This window comes from Coenobita brevimanus, chromosome 22 (assembly GCF_032717465.1).
Source record: "Coenobita brevimanus isolate Jiangsu-jjx chromosome 22, ASM3271746v2, whole genome shotgun sequence".
Taxonomy (NCBI): domain Eukaryota; kingdom Metazoa; phylum Arthropoda; class Malacostraca; order Decapoda; family Coenobitidae; genus Coenobita; species Coenobita brevimanus.
In genome coordinates, this window is record NC_136975.1 from 5,115,407 (window position 1) to 5,135,132 (window position 19,726).

At 43.1% G+C, this 19,726-nt stretch overlaps 2 non-coding genes across 2 annotated transcripts; one reads left to right on the forward strand and one right to left on the reverse strand.

Annotated features, from left to right (window-relative positions):
* Window positions 1–15,944: 15,944 nt before the first annotated feature.
* On the reverse strand, window positions 15,945–16,018 carry TRNAN-GUU (transfer RNA asparagine (anticodon GUU)). Its single transcript has one exon. It is a non-coding gene; the product is annotated as a tRNA-Asn (tRNA).
* A 2,856-nt stretch (window positions 16,019–18,874) lies between these two features.
* TRNAN-GUU (transfer RNA asparagine (anticodon GUU)) lies at window positions 18,875–18,948 on the forward strand. The gene has a single exon. It is a non-coding gene; the product is annotated as a tRNA-Asn (tRNA).
* Window positions 18,949–19,726: the final 778 nt, after the last annotated feature.

Below are 19,726 nucleotides of genomic sequence, written 5' to 3' on the forward strand. Positions count from 1 at the left end.
AGGGAGGGGTAATACACTCTGTGAAGAATAATGTTACTAATTTAACGCTGTAGACGTGATTATGATTTAATTAAAAGATTTCTCCAGGTATCAGAAGTAAAAGAAGGCGAACATCAACAATATGAGGAGAACAGAGAATAGAGGAGGGAAAACACGCAACACTAATAATACGCTCTCTCTCTCTCTCTCTCTCTCTCTCTCTCTCTCGGTAACTGAGGTGTGTCGACGGCCTGGTAACGCTCGCTGCCCATAACACCCATAATGAAATAACGAGGTAGTCTGGCCCTGGTTTAAGGTTATTGGCGTCTACCTGTCAAATGGTTATAAAATCATCAGTATTTACGACGCCATAACGGGGGGAGTAAGGCTGGGAATGGGGTGGAGGGAGGGGAGGGGATTGGGGTAGAGGGAGAGTATAGGGGAGGATAAGGGAATGGGGAAGAGGAGTGGGTGGATGAAGAAAGGGAGCAGAGAAAAGGCAAAATGAAGGGGAGAGAAGATGGGATGGGAGAAAAGGGAGTGGAGAGAACGAAAATGGAAGAGAGAGAGAAGAAGGGGTAGAAGAGGAATAGTAGAAACGAAAAATGGAAGAGAAAGAGGATTGAGTGGAAGAAGAGTGAGAGTAAAGAAGACGAAATTAAAGAGGAAGAGAGGAGGGGATGGAGGACGAAGGAGGAGAGAGGAGAAAAAAGGGAAGGGGCGAGAGAAGTGGGTGGAATAAGAGTGAGAGTTGAGAGACGGAGAGAGGAGGAAAAGGGAGGAAGGTAATGGGTGGAAGGAGGGATAAATTGGAGAGGAATGAAGAGAAGGAGAGGGAGTAAGAAAAGAGAGAAATGAAGCCGATGGAATGAGAGGGAAAGAGTAAGAAAGAGATAGGGCGAGGAACAGGGAAGAGAGAGAGAGAGAGAGAGAGAGAGAGAGAGAGATAAGGTGATGGATGTATATTTAGATAGGGTAATGGAAGTGTACTCAGACTCCAATATAGCTGTCACATCTGTACTCTCCTCAACTATGACCTTCATTTGGCTTATCTGTCAATCCCTTCACTGCGATAACATTCATTTTTTTTCTTTTAGTCTTTATTATTCCTGTTTTGTTTTGTTTTTTTCATGGTGTGGATATTTTACGCTGAATTAGGGACAGTCTTCATTACCCATTCACTACATTGACATGATTTCTGATATATTCTTGCCAGCCTCAGGTGATTTTTTGCCGTACCCTCTCAACAGCTGGACCTAGAAACGCCATTGTCACTGAGTTGCTGAGCTGCTGAATGACTTGAGATACTGTGTGACTGAGGGACGAAGTATCTTAATGTCAGTCAGCCTGTTCCTGGCACCATGTGCTGGCCTGTGTTGTCATACTGCGAGATTCGTTCCGTATGAGGTTAGGTACGTTTTGAAATAATGGAGAATTAGGAGTTGTATCTTTGAAAATATGTAGAGGAGATTAAAATTTGATGGACTCATTTCAGAATGAGCAAGGACCCCTCAGTTGTGCTCCAGTATGCACGGTTTTCGAGATATTCAAGCTTTTCAAAATATTCGTGAAATTCAGTTCTTCTGCAAGCCTGGAAGTTGACATGCATCACCGACCCACTGTTGCCTGGGGACTGCCAAACGTCCCTGAATTTTAATGTATTTTAATTTCTTAATTGTTATTTTTTTAAGGGTCCAGCAGACGCGGTCACCAGACGTGCTGAATTTTACAGTTTAGTAAAGACTCCCTTTAGTGAAGAGATTAACAAGTACTGTACTGTCAAACTTGGGTCAAAATATGTAAACACACACACACACACACACACACACACACACACACACACACACACACACACACACACACACACACACACACACACACACACACAACATAATAAAGTTACTGAAGGCCATTTGCATTAACACCTTCCACACATTTTCCACTTAGCTGAGATAATACAAACCTCATCTCACGCTCACCTGAAAATCATGTAAATAAACACCTTGAATCCGGGTGACGTCTAATATATTATTCTTACTGCAACTTGGCAATCAAATTCGACTCAGGAAGGGTCTTTTCTAACCCCCATAGCTAAAAAAATCTGTCTTCATCTAAAAATTTATCTGATGTCATGCTTAAAAAAATTACATAACCGGACTGATGAGGTTAACAGCTTCACCACGATGATGCCTTTTGTGTTTATGTAGGGTTGTCCATATATAGCTCCTCTTCACTCCGCCAGGCTATTTCTCTTGTGTTGCGGGGACAGCCAGTTAGCGGTACAAATATCTACCATGCAGTACTTATTCACTTCTTGCCGCCACTGCCGCGCCCACAGCAGCAGACTGAGCCGACCCCAAAGTGCATAAGATGCCATCAAGCGAGTGTCCAGTGAAGCGCTATTTATGGACCTCCTTGTTTTTTTTCTTTTTTCTTTTTTTTGGTTTATTGTTTTTTTTTTCCTACTTCTGCCGCCAACGAAAAAAAAAAAAAAAAATGGTGATGTAAAATTCCCCCCTCAACCCCAGGCCTGTGTGTTATGCCTACCCACTACCCAGTAACCCTCTTGGCCGCCCTACAGCCCTGCCCTCTACATCACCTATCCATTCCCTCCATTTCCTCTTCACCCATTCTCGCGCTTCCTCGCCATTAAGGCGGCGACACCACTTCCCCATTACATCGCACCGCCCTGCCTTGCCTTCTACCTTTGATGTCCCTTTTCCCCCATTCCGGCCTTCATTCCTATTCTCGAGACCTTACGTAGCTTCTTAGAGCCACATCCGTAGCGATTTATTTGATGTTTTACGAATCTATATACTCTTTTGACGTATATCTTTTTAATGTAGACATATCTATCTATATCTATTCCCTTAATCTCGTGATTGGTGGTCGCAGACAAATCGCCTCCACATTAGTCTGTCCTCTGTCATTTGGCTACCCTTCCTCCAGCTCACACATCCCTCCCTCGTGTATCTCTCCACTTCATCCCACTATCATATACTCGTACTCGGTCTTCCCCTCCTTCACCACCTCACCGACACACTCTTCTAGTCTGTCATTCTCCATCTTCTCCACATCACATACAACATAATATCAGTGTGTTATAAGCAGAAACAAACTCGTCAGTCAGTACTGTAAGTTGCAAAGCTCATCTGAACCTGAACCTGGTGGACTGCAGGCTGAGGTTACCATTCTTTCATAGTCCACCATCCTCCTTTCGGGGGGATAGGGAGGGGACAGAGGGACGTTTGTATAATCAGGCAGCTCCACCTTCCGGTCATATCAGTGCCACCACGTGAAGGCATCCCTCTCCAGAACGATTATAAACTGTTAAAAAATTGTCAGAAAACCACCAAAGTCGAAGGAACCACCTGACACAAAACACTTCATTGTATTCTTATTAATTCCTTTATTCTTCCCTTTATCAAATCCTTTACTGTTACCTTTTATTAGGCCCTGTTACCTTTTATTAGGCCCTTTATTGTTACCCTTGGTTCCTTTATTGTTAGCATTTCATTTTTCGATTATTATTGTCACCCTTTATTAATTCCTTTATTGTGACCTAATACTCTCAGGCTTGTGTTAATTTTTCTTAGCTGATTTTTATAATTGTCTGGCTTTAGCTGGAAGAGAAAGCTAGAGCTGCCTTGACCATGAGGAGGTTGTTTGTACACCAGTATTAAAACTCTCATCCTCCTGTGACTCGTCAATACTTCTCTCTCTCTCTCTCTCTCTCTCTCTCTCTCTCTCTCTCTCTCTCTCTCTCTCTCTCTCTCTCTCTTTCTCTCTGTTTCTTCACTGTGTTTCTTCCCCTTCAGACATTGCTCCCCTTCCTCGCCCTTTCACTAACGTCAATCAAATTCTCTGGTCCTCTCGCTACTGTTTTTTTTTTTTATTTAATTCTATTTATTTATTTTTATTTTTATTGCTTTTACGGCTCTTCACATCATTCTTTCAGTTTGCTAATATTGACGTTGTCTCAGTTTCGATTAGTTCTCCCACTTTTTTTTTCACTCATACACTCATTCATGTTTCTGTCACTGTTGTTATTGCTTTTCGGGACGCAAATGCGGCGTCCAACTGGGAGCCAAACCTCCACACTTTTCATCACGCCTCGTTGTGGCGAAGCGTTGTCTACCGCAAGGGGACATCGATTCACTGCACTTGACGGCCCTGCAGTGACAATTGCTTGCCTGCGGTTGATAAGTCTGCTCGACCAGGCAGGCAACTCAACAAGAACCACCAGCTCTGCACTTTATATAGTCACAGTTTACTTGTGTTCACTCTCCCTCCCCTCTGATTCGTCCCTCTTCTTCCGTTCTTATTCCTGCTTCTCTTGTATTTCTTTCATGTTTATCACACTTTACAACCCTCCACATTTTCAATCTGTTGTATTCTAAAATTACCGTCTCCACGTTTCATGTTGAAATATATCAAAAGTTTAACTCAAGAACATCGAATGGTTGTCACAGAGGAAACTATGAAAAAATTGAAGGACCTTGTATTGTCCTTTTCGATTACAGGGTCATGAAAAATAAATTGCAGGAAGACACTTATCACTTCTAAGTCTATCCCATCAATGCCGTGGCGTTTTTTGATGTTATCCTTCCCACCCCAGACGATTTTGTTCAGCTTTGGGGAGATTTTATAACTGAAGGGGTTTGATATGGCCTTCATTAAGCACTTCGCTGCTGCATGTCATTCTGAAGTTGATTAAAATCTTGTAAGAGTTGCAGGAATAAAAGAGAAATACACGTCATTTGATTGAGGTGGTTGAGGTACACGACCCGTAGCCCTGACTGCTTCTTCCATCCATCAGTTACCCTCTCTTCTTGTCTTTTAATTCCTTCTCTTTCTGTTGCTTTTATATCTCCTTTACCTTTTCTCACTTCTGTCTTTCTTCCTTACCCTGATTAATCTTTTCTCCGTCTCCATTCTTCAATTACCTTTTCATTTTGTCTTTTTATTCCTCCTATTCCTCCTCTGTCTACTGCTTCTGTTTCTCCATTTCATTCTTCACATCCTTCATTTTTACTCCCATATTTTGATGATCTTTTCTTATATTGTCTTCATTCTTGTTCGTCCCATAATTGTTTACATTTTATTATCATTATTATTTTTTATCATTCTCATTTTATACATATTTTTATCGTCCCTACTTGAGTACGTTTCTATCACCCTATCGCCATTAGCTCACTGGCTCATTATCTGGACGGAGATTACGATAGCAGTAATTCTCTCTCTCTCTCTCTCTCTCTCCCCACCACTATCCTGTCCAGACGCATTTTTCAGGGAGTATATAAACGTCAGGGTGGATGGAGGTGCTGTGGAGCTGGGGGTGACGAGGAGGCGCAATCCATCTTTCCTTTCTCCTGCATCCTTATACCCACTCCCCTCCATCCTTATACCCATCCTCCTCCATCCTTATACCCATCCTCCTCCATCCTTATACCCATCTTCCTCCATCCTTATACCCATCCTCCTGCATCCTTATACCCATCCTCCATCCTTATACCTATCCTCCTCCATCCTTATATCCATCCTCCTCCATCCTTACACCCATCCTCCTGCATCCTTATACCTATCCTCCTCTATCCTTATACCCATTCTCCTCCATCCTTATACCCATCCTCCTCCATCCTTATACCCATCCTCCTGCATCCTTATACCCATCCTCCTCTATCCTTATACCCATCCTCCTCCATCCTTATACCCATCCTCCTGCATCCTTTTACCTAGACCTTGCCTTGGGTCAAAAATTAGGTCTTTTCCCTATTTTCCGGATGTCACCTACTTTTCCATGAAGGATTAAACCTAGTGCAGCAAACACGGTGTACTTATAGACCGTGATGTCCTAAGGTGACATGCACAAGGTTAGAAAAAATTATTGTAATTATTATTATTATTATTATTATTATTATTATTAGTAGTAGTAGTAGTAGTGGTAGTAGTAATAATAGTAGTACTATTGGTAGTATTATTATTATTACTATTATTATTATTATTATTACTATTATTTTTATTATTATTATTATTTGTTTATTGTTGTTGCTGTTGCTATTGTTTTTGTAGTTGCTGTTGTTATTGTTATCGTTGTCGTCGTCACTATTATTAATTATTATTATTATTATTATTAATACCGGTATTATTAATGAGGATATAGTAAAGGAGAGAAATGAGTCAAAACCATGAAAAAGAAAGAAAAAAGCTCTAAGCCCAAGAAAAAATCAAGAAAAAAAGAGAAAAGAGGGAGAGAGTTAAAGTAGAAAGAAGAAAGAAAATTGGAGTGAGAGAAAAGGTGGGAGAAAAAAAGTTCCGCATGAAATGAAAGGGAAAAGTGAAAAAGTTTGTAGTGAGCGAGGTAAGAGTGCGTGACCAAAGTGTGTGAGGTGAAGGGCAGGAGGGGTGGCGGACGTAGGAGGGATTACTGAAGAGAGAGAACCAGGGACGCTCGTAGCCTGTAAGCAAGGGGACGTGTTTAGCCTGTGTTATATAAGCCACTGATAGCCAGCCAGGGTGCACGAGATTTTTTCCAAGGGTATAAGGAACTGATGGGTTGAATGGGAGGGCGTACATGTCTATCCGTCTATCTGTCCATCTGTCTCTCTGTCTAACTGTCTGTCTATCTGCCTATCCATCAAATAATAAGTATCAGATTTCATGCATAAATTTGGGTCATCATTTGCGTATTGTGAAAGTAAAATATGCCTGACCATAAAATAAAAAAATTGAAGTAAATGTGCACAGTTGTGGCAGTTATCTGTCTTTGAAGTGTGAATTTCTCAGTACATTAACAGGAGCACATGAAGCTAGAGAAGATTGAAGGACGCTGACTTGAGCTACCGTGCATATGAAAGGGATAGTGACGTCAATTCCGAATACGGTACCTAAAAACCCCGGGATGTAAGAGACGGGACAGTGTTTGCCTTTTACTGTCAAGAATATATTAAGTTTATGTTGATGATGTGACGGCTAGAGGCCCAGTTTTAACGCACTGTATTTTTTTTTTTTTTCCACAAATTAAAATCAGTATCTGCTTCAAGGTTAGCCTCTCAACAAGCATGTCTTATGTAGTAGAGATTGAAGTCGCCTGTAGGAGTAGAAGCATATCTTAGGTGTTATTTTGTTCTGGGAGCTCTCTTTAAATGCAAACTTATTTTGTTCAGAGCAACGATTCTTGGTAATGATTAAGCTCATTTAAATATATCTATCTGTATATCTACTGAATGGAGATGAGATGTCTGAGGAGTATGTGTGGAGTGACGCGTATGGATCGAGTGCGAAATGATGAAGTGCGAAGGAGAACTGGAGTTGTTCGGGAGATGGCTGGTAGAGTTGAGCAGAGGGTGTTGCAATGGTTTGGGCATATGCAGAGAATGGATAATGAGCGATTGGTGAAAAAGATAACTAGATCTGATGTGAGAGGTGTAAGACTGAGAGGAAGACCACGAATAGGATGGATGGACAGTGTGAAGAGAGCGCTGGATGCGAGAGGGATGTCTGTTGAGCAAGGAAGAGTGGCTGTGCGTGAACGAAATAAATGGAGAGAAATTGTGAATGAATAAGTGATGACGCAGCCCTGAGGGGATATTCTCCCGCATTTGGTCTGATCAGCTAGTCAGGTCAGGTGCGGGTAAGGGGATGGGTCTGTTATGATGTGGCAGGGGTAAACCAGTTCTGCTGTCGGGCCCTGCTGTGGATGTCACTGCTTGCATTGCGCAGTTGACCCTTGTGCAGTGTGATGCGGTGAGGATCTGTCCGTTCTCCCCTTTGGGGCTAAGATGCGAATGAATGTGTTTGAATGGATGAGTAAATGGAGAGTGAGTCGTCCTGTCTCGGCTACCTCCCTTTCCTTGGGGGAAGCAGCCTAGGTATATAGATAGATAGATAGATATCTACTGTATCTGCCTCTCTCTCTCGATCTATCTGTCTACCTGTGTTTGTCTGTTTGCCTAGCTATATATCTATCTGTCTATATTTGTTTATATATTCAAGGGGAAGGTTATGCATCACAAACGAAACATGGACCCATGCTTCCAGTAATTTAATATTCTTCGGTATATGAGACCGTAATCAAATATCGAACGACGCAGCGCCCAGTTTTAAATACACACACACACACACACACACACACACACACACACACACACACACACACACACACACACACACAAAGGAAGCAGAGTACGGTGTGTGTTATTTTTACCTCACTAGGAACAGTTAGAAGTAAATCATCTCAGAAATAGTCATTAAACTTTGACCATAAATACCTCAACATTAATTAGTGCTGGATTTATTCCCTACCGCATGATGAGACAAACCACCGTGACTGACTGCCTGACTTCCTGACTTCCTGGTAGTTCATAAATGCAGATAGTTTGTGGCCGTAACATTACCTGAATATCGTGTTAGAAACGCGCCTCACTACTCCACATCCACCTCCTCATGATGATCAGGAGGCAACAGTATGAACGTCTAGCTAACGAGAAAGATAATAATTATAATAATAATAATAATAATAATAATAATAATAATAAAAACGCTTATCATACATAGTTCAGACGCTTTTAAAAAGCCCCATTCTTTCGTAGAAGAGAGAGAGAGAGAGAGAGAGAGAGAGAGAGAGAGAGAGAGAGAGAGAGAGAGAGATTGATTTGACCCCAATGGGGCTAGTTTATTGGACACCCCACACTTCATCCTATGAAGGGGCAGCGTCAAAAAAATACATAGATACAGCATCATACAAAGAATTTAAAAGGGGTATCCAAAAGGAAGGCAGTATCTCAGCGAGATGCATCCCTATCTGCATTACAAAAGTCTTACAATAGTATATTAACATAAATATAACTCATTTTATATTATCAGTATGCATAGGGTGAGAGAGTTGGACGAACTGATCACACATGTATGACATAAGTTCTTAAGTTGAAAAATTTTATAACAGTTATATTAGGCTATGTGTATTTTGGGGGCAATTGTTGTGTTACTGAGGAGAAGCAAATAATTTATACTTCCTCAGTATTTTTCTGACAATATCATTTTCTAACATAAATTTTGCCTGACTCTCTATTGTCATAAACTGAGTATTCCTGTATTCACGTATGAGTGGACATTCCAATAGATAATGCTTCAAAGTGTGTTTGTTGGGTTGTTCACATACTTTGCACTTCCTCTTCTCCTCATCAACCTGCCAACCCAGTTCCCAAGGGTAACAGTAGCCAAGCCTTATTCTTGCATGTACAGAGTCAACCCACCTACTTGTCGTATGTCTGCCATATACGTAACTTGTCATCAGTGCAACTGTGTTGTAGTAGTGTATGGAAGTGCTGGTGTTGTGTTCTCTGAGTCTAAGGTCAGTCACCCTTTCTTTTTGTATGGTCATGATCTTTCTTTTAAGTTGTCTAAGTGAAAGTCCCAGGTCATAGTCACAAGTGTCCTTGTTAGAAGCCTCCTTGGCTAAAAAGTCAGCTCTTTCATTACCCGGGATTCCAACATGTGAGGGGATCCAAACAAATTTGACCTGAACATCGATCTCCCTAAGCACTGCAACAATTCGCCTGATCCTGTGAACAAGGTCAGGGTATGTGGGGTGAGGGTCAGAGAGAGATTGCAGAGCAGACATGCTGTCTGTTAAGATGATGGCATTTTGTTTCCTTAGACAAACTTGTTCCAGCCCATTCACAAGTGCTACAAGTTCACACTGGGTGGATGAAGCCCAGTCATGTAGCCTGCTGAGTGTCTCAGCCCCATGAACAAAGCTACCCCCACTTACAATGGTAACAGCAGCCCCAGCACGTCCAGTCTGTGTGTGAAGAGAACCGTCACAGTACACTTGGTCTTTGTCTTCCCCTGCCAGACTTGATATAAGTGTCATAAAGTCAACTTTGAGTTCATACGGTAGGAGGTCGGCCTTTTTTGTGTCTAATGTAGTGAAGGCGATGTCTAGTGGTCTCTCCTTCCAGGGCGGCAGTGGTTCACTCCAGTCCCAGTCTCCTAAATGATGATCAGTCATTTGGTAGTTGACAAGGTTTGCTGCAGTTATATGAGTCCAGTCCCTGCCAGTCAAATCTTCTAGCCTTAATAAATTTATGAGCTCTGATTTAGGTAGTGTGTCTCTCTTGTCTCTCAGTGCTCTGACTCCTATTAGTGTATTTATCTCCTTAATCCGATCTGGGATAGAAGATAACCCTAATTCTAGTCTAAGATTAGATACTTTAACATTCTTTGGGCATGCTAGTATTAGTCTCATTGCTTCATTCTGTATTGTGTCAAGCTTGTTAAGTTTATCAGCAGGCAGACAAGAAAGAACTGGAGCGTGATAATCAATGACTGATCTTATATATGCAATATACATCATTTTTAAAACTGGAATAGAGGCCCCCAGACCCTTCCAAGACATCACTCTAAGAGGCCTAAGTCTTTTCATACATGTTGTCATGACCAAATCGAATTCAGCATTCTTTCCCCTAATATTCCCAACATATACTCCTAAATATTTAACAAAGTCAACTCTTTTCAGTGGACTCCCTTGCAAGTAAAACGTATTTACATAGTTGGATCCTTTTGTTATGAGTTTAGTCTTTTCGGTTGATATAATTAAGCCTAGCTCATCACACATCTCTCCCAATAAATCTAGTGATTTTTGCATATCACGATGATTGTTGGCCTGAATTAAAATATCATCTGCATAACTGATGCAACTCACACCATTTGGGAATTTTAAACTTACTATTTTATTCATCAAAATATTGAATAGTGTAGGACTTAGTACCCCTCCCTGTGGGGTACCAAGTTCAAGCTCAAATGTGTTAGATTTCTTTCCTTGAAAAACAACATAAGCAGTTCTGTGGCAAAGATAGTCTTTAATCCAGCCAAGTAGTTTGCCTTTCACACCGAAATTCACCAACTCATTAAGTATTATATCATGATTAGCCACATCAAAGGCACCCTTTAAGTCTAGAAATAGAGAGAGAGAGAGGTGCAATTTGCGTAAAGGGAGTTGGTTAAGGACGAAAAAATATAAGTGGGTGGAAGGAAGAGGAACTGAGTGATGAGAGAGATTGGGCTTGAAAATTGCGTAACACGTCTTCCTCATTGATTTATTCTGTCGATTCCACTAACCTCTTCAGCCCGATGATGCACTCTTTATCTCGTTCTTGCTATCTCCAGGTGATTTTATTTACTTAAGAGGAGGCTTTCCGAATTATTAGCATTAAATATATAGAATGATCCAAATGTTACACTCCTCTTCCACCTTTCCGAGCGATTGCTTGTGAAGTCTTACATGTATCTCTTCCAGTTCGAAAACAAAATCCTAAGGCAATAAAAGTATCTGGGGATGGCAAGATTAACATGAAAAATACTACCTCTGCCTAAAGAGGTGGAAGCATAGGATGGAGAGAGGGTTGAGGGAATGGAGACGGTGACAACACGTACTGTATATCCATTGTGTCACCTCTTCACGCTATCCCCCATGCTACACGGGCATCTGGTAGCGCTCACGGCTTGACTGTCACACTGTCATATTGCAGAACTTCCATCTGTCAGAATTCCTTTATTCCCCGGACTGCTTCTCTTTGGAACTCACTTCCCAGATTAGTTTCCACCCAAACTTCAGCCTACAGCAGTTCAAGTTCAGCTTTTAGATTTATTTATTATGTTTATTTATTTTTGTTAATGGAGGACACGTGTAATCTGGTGTATGGATTTTTATTTCATTTTGTTTTTCTTCCTCTATCCATCTGCTTAAAAAAAAAAAATGACGAGGAAAAGATGGTGCGAAAATACGACGGCGTTTTCAGAGTTGAGCACATATCACCACACACTATCTTCCGTGGTTGGCATTACGTGAATAAGATAGAAGTAGTTGCTTATCTATGAGGAGGACCCAGATATCGATAAGGTGAAGTAAGTGGGCATCTCAGACATTTGTGTCAACAGAATGATTTAAGTATGAGAAGGAGAGCAGACAAAAGGAACATACTATTACTTCTGCTACTACTACTACTACTAATGATAATAATAGTGGTGATAATTTATTAATAGTGGTAATACCTAATAATAACAAAAACTAACCAATTCGCACTCACTGCAATACCCATCCACTTTTTTTTTTCAGCCAAAAGTCTCCAAAACAATAAATTCCTACAGAAAGCCATTTAGTTGGCCAGTATTTCGTTTTAATATTCGGTATAGTAATGTTTCGCAGTGTTAGGCAGCCGTATGAGTGAAGATGAAAAGTATATAAGCAAGCAGTTCTACACACAACTTAAGGTGAAGAAAGACTGTGAAGGATGAACAAGGTAGTGAATAACTGTCCTCTTGAATCCGATGTGTGTGTGTGTGTGTGTGTGTGTGTGTGTGTGTGTGTGTGTGTGTGTGTGAGTGTGTGTGTGTGTGTGTGTGAGAGAGAGAGAGAGAGAGAGAGAGAGAGAGTGTGTGTGTGTGTGTGTGTGTGTGTGTGTGTGTGTGTGTGTGTGTGTGTGTGTGTTCTCGGTACCTCCGGACGATTTCTGATAAAAATGAAGGGCTTATAATGACGGTGTAAAAATCAGTTTCCATTAACCCTTTCATAGTTTGTGTGTGTGTGTGTGTGTGTGTGTGTGTGTGTGTGTGTGTGTGTGTGTGTATCTAAGCTTAATAAAATCGTAGAAAGATAGTAAGAATTAAAATTAAAATACGTCATCGGATTGAAGTGACCGATAGTAATGCATAGACGTAAAGGGAGAGTTTTACATAAAGCAAATAAAATAGAGAAATGGAGAATGAAAGGAGCCTAGAGTGGGAAAATGTTAGGAAAAATAGTGAGGAGAGAGAGAGAGAGAGAGAGAGAGAGAGAGAGAGATGAATGCGAGAATGTAATTTGAGTTGGCAGCGACTGAGACACCGATGACACCAAAATGGGGTGCAAGTGAGGTGAGAGAGGTGCGAGTGAAGTGACGGTGGTGCGAGTGAGGTGAGGGAGGTGCGAGTGAAGTGACGATGGAGCGAGTGAGTTGAGGGAGGTGCGAGTGAGGAGATGGAGGTGAGAGTGAGATGAGAAGGATGTGAGTGTGGTGAAGGAGGTGTGAATGAGGGTAAAGTGGAAATGAATAGGATAAGAAGGTGAGTAGGATGAGAGTTGTACCAAAACGAGTGCAAGAGAAGCAATTGATGTTCAAATGAGGCGTAAGTGAGTGTGAGAGGGTAAAGGGGCGGTGAGTAGGGTGCGAATGAGGGGGCGACTGAGACTGAATTGGGTGCGAGTGGAGTGCGAGTGGGGCTACAAAATGACCGAGCTGGGTGCGAGTGAAGGTGGACTGGGTGCGAGTGAGGTGCAGCAATTTCACGAGAGGGTAAAATCAATTAAGAATGGGGTGCGAGTGAAGGTATATTGGGTGCAAAAGAGACCTGTGAGCTGCGAGTGAGGGTCAGGAGAGTGAGAGTGAGGTGCGAGTTAGGGCAAAGATAGTGCGAGTGAGGGAATGCGAGTGCGAGTGAGAGAGCGAGGGTGTGGGTTGCCAAGTCTCGAAGTATTGATCGGGCTCGGCAGCTGTTATATGGCCTCACTTGTCCTCCAGCTTGTCAGGTCTCTCACACACACACACACACACACACACACACACACACACACACACACACACACAGTTACGTCAATTCACCGCCTCTCATCATGAAAAGTCACCCAAGTTTGCATCATAGTCTCTCATTTTCCCTCATCTTCTCCCTCTAATTGCCTCATTTTCTCATTTTTCTTCACCTTTCCTCTCATTTCCCTTCATCTCTCACTCACTGCTGTAATCTTTGACTGCAGTGGAGTTCGCTAAGTGGCATAAAATCGTTGTGAATTAAATGAAACAAAAAACGCAAGTTCCTTATTCCTTATCAGTACTATCAATATCTTGTTTACCTCTTCACTACGATGGTGTGCTATCTTTCTCTATCTTTCCCTGACTCTTTGGCTCTTCTCGTTGCCTAAGGAAGCTCCGTATCACCATTTCCTTAGTGATTTATTTTGCTTATTATGCATTACTGTCGTCTCTCGCGTTGCTTAAATCGTTCTAATATCACCATTGCAGAAATAACGTACAAAACGGTATTAGCCACCAGTATCCAAAAAAAAATCACCAAGGAAGAGGTGTTAGGGAGCTTCCTTACCCAATTAGAATACCACCCATTCTTAATACTGAGGGAAAACATCTTGTAGTAAAAAGATAATTGAGGCTGTGATCAGTATTCTCGTCGGGTAAGGAAGCTCCCTAACATCTTTTCCTTAGCGATTTATTTTTGGATATGTCTGGTTCATACTCGTATCATCACAGAGCAATTTTACTTTTCTTTAGTGAGAATTTTCATGGCAGAGGAGTTTCATGGACATTGGATCTAATTTTCTGAACTAGAGAAATTATCAAAAGTTTTTATTTCCTCTAATACTGTGGCATCCTCGTAAACTGCATAAAATTCCTACCGTGCACCACCATTTTCCCCTTTACTATACGCCTTTTATATTAACTTGGCCTAAAATTGCCATCTATCCGTCTTGAATGCTGAGTTGTAACGATAAATTAACTCTAGAATATGATATCAGTCACGAAGAAGAGCTGGGAAAAGGATGTAGAGCCGTAGTATTGTCTTTCTCTATCATCGAGCTGCGTGAAATAAGCCACCAAAGGACAGAAATCTGGGCCAAGTTAAGGTGAACTGACTATGGCATTTCTCGCAGCCTGAACAAAATATCTGCAGTGTTTCGTCTGGTAGAACATCTTGACCAGCATTTCCGTAGGTTAAGGAGGCTCCCTAAAATCTTTTGCTAAACGATTTGTTTTGCATATTACACCTTACTGCCCTATTCTGCGTTGCGTAAATCCTTCCGATGTCACCGTCCTCTGCATAAATAACGCACAGAAGGATATTAACCAGCCATATCCAAAAATAAACAGCAGAGGAAGAGGTATTAGGGAGCCTGGTGACTGGCTGATTCCCCTGTTTGTCTCAAAGAGCCTCGTATTCCCTTGGCCCATCATCCTACATTATATAAATACCCCCTGTCCTTATATAAGTCTCCCTGATCTCATATACTTAACCCTGACCTTCTATAGCTCTCTGATCTCATAAAAAATCTCCCTGACCTTACATAAATCTCCGTGACTCACATAAATCCCTGGGCACATCTCTCGATCTCATTATTCGCCTGATCCACCTGCCTAATTGATCCCGCTCGTCACCTCCACCATCCTCTCCCCTCCCTACCCACCCGCTGAGATGCCTGACTGTATCAGTCGACTAAGTCTTCATGTGATTGCACTACTACTACAATAGCAACAGCAGCAGCAACAACAACAACAACAACAGCAGCAACAACAACAACAACAACAACAACAACAACAACAACAACAACTACTACTACTACTACTACTACTACTACTACTACTACTACTACTACTACCACTACTACTACTGCTACTACTACTACTACTACTACTATTATATTATTACTACAGTTGCTACTGCCACTACTGTTACTTCTGCTACTGCTAAGCCATTTTTTTTTTCTAAATCGATTAGAAGAGGCTTTAATCCCATCAGGGGTTGCCACACACAAACCGCCTCCATGAAGGTAGGAAACAGTGGGAGAGACGTGTTTTGCATCCCAGCTTCTTTATAAATATTTCCAGAAGGATGAGTTAGTTAGAGCTGTTGCGAAAGTGGTGCTTCGTGTGATGATGCAACGAGTCTGCAAGTTTAATGGAAATAGTAATACAATCTCGGTAGGCTATGTCAGTGTAAAAATATTCATCCCTGAGACGGAAACAATGGCAAAATCTCAGTATATGTGTATGATTCATATCCTGGAACGAAGCAGTAACAATTTCATTTGTCTGTGTTTGTACAATTGATCCAATGGGGAGAGTCATCATGCGCTGTATTATTTTTCAAGCCTGATGCTTCCCAGCCTATAAACCTCCTCCTCCAATAATAAAACAACTCGCCCCCGGGTGGGCTCGAACCACCAACCTTTCGGTTAACAGCCGAACGCGCTAACCGATTGTGCCACGGAGGCTCGAGAAAAACAGGTGCTGATGTGGTTCAAAACATTAGTCTGACATGGAATAGTGCTCAAGTGTTTTACAGGAATATGTCGTCGTAGTGTTTATGAAATATATGTAAACAAAAGATTTGGACGTTTAATTATATTGGTACTTGTATTTGTAGGTCAGCATTGTGTGTGTGTGTGTGTGTGTGTGTGTGTGTGTGTGTGTGTGTGTACAGTTGCCTCGCTTTCTCCACGCCTGACATCACGACCACCTGCTCCATCCCTTCATCCCCCTCCACACCCTCCTCCCCCTCCCTCCACCACTACACACACACACACACACACACACACACACACATGCTACCCCCTCTGATCCCTCCACCTCCACTATCCCTCCTACCTTCCCCCCTCACTCCACTCCACCTCTACCCTCCCTCGATTCCGCCACCACCCACACACACCCTCACATGCGTCACTCACCTCCAGCTCCACCACTCTCTCTCTCTCTCTCTCTCTCTCTCTCTCTCTCTCTCTCTCTCTCTCTCAACTTGTCATTTGCTTCTCTGTACACCTCATTCCATCACTTCAACTGTTTCCTCGCCTTTTCCCCCTCTCCTATATTCCTCCCCCATCTTTCCTCCACTATCTTCTCCTCTTTCCTTCCGATATGTCTTCCTCCTCCCCCCTCCCTCCCCATTCCCCTCCTCCCCTCTCCCCATGTAGTTTCTTTACGCTGTCTCCCAATAACGTAGCCTAAGGGATCAAATTCAAATTCACTCCCTCCTCCACTCACCTCGCTCGCTGCAGTGGTTCTTCATATACTGTAGTCTATACCTACTCCTCCTGCTTTTCCTTTCCCCTTTCCTGTTTTCTCCCCTTGCTCTTTCCCGTTCTCTCCCCTCCCTTTTTCCCCTCCCCTCCTCTCTCTTCCTCACTTCCCTGCTGCCATCCTCCTTCTATCTCCCCTTCTCTCCTCTCTTTCCCTACCTTCTCCCTCCAGTCCATCCCACTTCCTCCTTCCCTCTCCTCTCCACTGCCATCTCCTCTCCCCTCCTTTCCCCTCCTACCTTCCCTCTTCTCCCTTCCTTCCCTACCTTCCTTCCTCTCCCCTCTTCTCTCCTTTGCACTACCATCTCCCCTTCATTCCCCCCTCCTTTCCCCTCCATCACTCCTCTCCTCCCTCTCCTTTCCCCTACTATGTTTCCTCTCCTCTCCCTTCCCTTTTCAACACGCATCATCTTCCCCCTCCCTTTCCCCTCCTCTACCCCCCTGCCATCTCCCATCTCCCTTGCCCCTTCCCTATCATATCCCATCCTCTTTCCCTCTCCTTTTCTCTTCTCTCCCCTTTCCTCTTCCCCTCCCCTCTCCCTTTCCCTTCCCCTCTCTTTTTCCTCTCCTATTCCTCTTCCCCTCCCCTTTCTTCTTTCCATCCCCTTTCCTCTTCTCCTCCTCTCTCCTCTTCGCCGTTCCTTTTCACTCCCTTTCGTCTGCGCTCCCCTTTCTTCTTTTCTTCCTCCTTCCCCCTCTCTTCCCATCCTCTTTCCTTCCCCCCTCTCCATCCCCACCACCTCCCGTCAGCTACCACTTCCTCCTCTCCTGTCTTCCTTTTATGTGTCACTTCTCTTTTAAACTGTACCTGAGGGCATATACCTGTAATGTCACCTGTCCACCTGTCCTTAGCACTCTCAGGCTCTTGTGACAGTCCCAGGCTCCTGCGACTCACTCTCAGGCTCCTATGACTCACTCAGGCTCCTATGACTCTCTCCCAAGCTCCTATGACTCACTCTTAGGCTCCTATGACTCACTCTCAGGCTTCTTTGACTCACTGTTAAGCTCCTATGACTCACTCTCAGGCTCCTATGGCTCAATCAGGCTCCTATGACTCACTCTCAGGCTCCTATGACTCACTCTCAGGCTTCTATGACACTCAGGCTCTTATGACTCACTCTTAGGCTCCAATGACTCACTCTCAGGCTCCTATGACTTACTCTCAGGCTCCTGTGACTCACTCTCAGGCTCCTGTGACTCACTCTCAGGCTCCAATGACTCACTCTCAGGCTCCTGTGACTCACTCTCAGGCTCCTGTGACTCACTCTCAGGCTCCTGTGACTCACTCTCTGGCTTCTATGACATTCAGGCTCCTGTGACTCACTCATAGGCTCGTATGACTCACTCACAGGCTTCTATGACTCGTTCTCGGGCTCCCATGACTCTCTTAGCTCCTATGACTCTGATGGATGGATTAACTTCTCGATTCCAATTTTTTTTTTACTGTATTCTTTTTACCCCGAGATATATTAAATTTAGGAAAGGCCTCTCGCATAGAAAGGGTTGACTCAAGATACACTTATTCATCAAAAAAAATAAATAAATAAAATCTTAACCTGAGTAAAAGCGTCTGAAAGTTACACATCATTGAAGGAATTGTTGTTACTTTTGTGGTGGTGGTGGTGGTGGTGGTGATGGTGGTGGTGGTGGCGGTGGTAGTGGTGGTCCCAGGCTGATCTGAAGCGTAAGCCCAGTGGACTGCAGGCTTAAGTTACCCTTCTGAAGTCAACCATCCTTCTCTTGGGGGGACAGGGAAGTAGTTGAGGGACGTTTAATCTAGGTAGTTGACCGGCCTGGTTTATATCGGTGCCACCACGTGAAGGCGACCCTCACCAGCCCCTGACCAAAAGGTGTTAAACCCAGACACGCAGTAAACACAATAACAGTATGTGGCCTTAATTTTTACATAGATTTCATAGGTTACAAGCTGACTGGTACATACTGTAGGTTCTCCAGTGAGAGAGAGAGAGAGAGAGAGAGAGGTGGGAGGCTCTGAGCAGGCAGTAAACCCGAGAACACTAATCCTAGTTTTCTCCGCCAGCGTATATATATCAAGCCTCCGTGGCACAATCGGTTAGCGCGTTCGGCTGTTAACCGAAAGGTTGGTGGTTCGAGCCCACCCGGGGGCGAGTTGTTTTCCATTCACTAAGCACGCGGGCAACAGAAAGTGAAAGGCGTAGGCAAGATGAAGGTGTGTTGATTTTGTGCGTGTGTGTCTGTGTAAAATGCATAAGCTAGCTGGAGATGTAGTTCATAAGGTGAGATAGTATTATTTGTGTGTGTGTGCTTATATTCTTCAAGGCCCTATGTTTCCCCACAGCTAAATAAAGACCGTCTGGAGGTGGAAAGAATAAATAAAAACAAGTATGAAGACATGTGAGTAGAGACCTAAGTGTGTAAAAGGCAATATAAATCGCCAAGGAGGAAGTGCTACGGAATCTCATACCAGCAGAATCGTCTGGTGGTAGTAGTAATACAGTATAAAGTTTTGTCCTTCTGCAGTCTCTCATCCTTCTTTCGGGGGATAGGGAGGGGACTGAGAGGCCTTTGTAAAATCTTGGCAGCATCCCCGACTATTTATATAGGTGCCACCACGTGAAGGCGCCTCTTCAGCACCGCATCCACGGAATAAGAGGGTGAATTGTTGTCTTGAGTGCATGTGGAGTCGCGGGGAGAAATAAATGACCAATGAATGGCTGTGAAATTACTGTGTGTCCAACTGAAGTCTTGAAGGACATGCAATTTCTGGTGTATTTACTGTAGATGCTGGCACACACACACACACACACACACACACACACACACACACACACACACACACACACACACACACACACACACACACACACACACACACACACACACACACACACACACACTCTCAGAATTTCATCCCGTTTAGTCAGT